Source organism: Antrostomus carolinensis, unplaced genomic scaffold, assembly GCF_000700745.2.
Source record: "Antrostomus carolinensis isolate BGI_N321 unplaced genomic scaffold, ASM70074v2 scaffold25862, whole genome shotgun sequence".
Classification (NCBI taxonomy): domain Eukaryota; kingdom Metazoa; phylum Chordata; class Aves; order Caprimulgiformes; family Caprimulgidae; genus Antrostomus; species Antrostomus carolinensis.
In genome coordinates this window covers 3,078-4,047 of record NW_010300553.1, presented here as the reverse complement: position 1 = coordinate 4,047, position 970 = coordinate 3,078, and positions in this window count along the sequence as shown.

The following is a 970-nucleotide window of genomic DNA, read 5'->3' as shown; positions in this document are numbered from 1 at the left end:
AGTGAGCTGCTGAGAGTGGAAAGGCACTTGCAGAGAGAGCCACTGGGTCGGCCACAGTGTTTATCTAGATGTAGTAAAGGTCAGATTCCAAATTCCACACTCAGGTACTAAGTTCATCAAAGGACTTCCAGTTAATTATTAAGAACTAAGGTAACTGATGGTATCTACCCCATTTTATCGATCACCTCAGCTTTCATTTTTGAATACTGAGCCCACACAGGCACATTTGTGGGCAGGGAAGCCCACCTCCAGTCCTGACAGGACCAGGAGATCCTGCCACTCCTCCTCTGTCTGAACGAAAGGGCCATTGGGTCTGTTTGCTGCCAGGGGACAGATCCTGACCACTGTCTCCGCTGTCTTGTATCAACTCTGTGAGCAACCCCAGAGGCAGATGCTTTTTAAGGGTCTTCCTGGAAGCAGAAGTACATGGGATTTACCAGTGCCATCCCAAAAAGTGACAGTACTTTGTTTCAGAGGCTCAGATGTGAAGCCATTTCCTGCTATATTGTATCATACCAAGTAAATTCTCTTTCTTTCAGCAGCCCCAGCCCCCATCTTACATCATTGCAGTGGCAGTCTGGAGACCAAAAAGATGAGATAAACCAGCTCTTCTGTCCCACCTCAGTGAAGAGTACCTGCTTGTCTGGGTCTGAGAGCAGGGCAAACCAAGCCCTCCTTTTTCCCCTATTTTCCCCTTTTCTCACACTCACTTCAGCACCTCCCCTGATAAGGCCCCAGCTGACTCACCCACACACTTCCCCGTTTCCTCTGAGAGTAAATCCCAGGCCATCTTGCACTAAGCCTCATGGTCACAGGGCCTGCTAAAGGACCTCCTTGTCTCTCAGGTGACTGTGGGGCAGTAGATAACTCCCCCAGGTTCCTCAGCATCCTTTGGGTGTCACAGCCTGCGAGCGGGCACCCTCTCCTGCAGCGTACGGAGCCTCCTTGGCTCTGCGAGGAGGGAAGATCT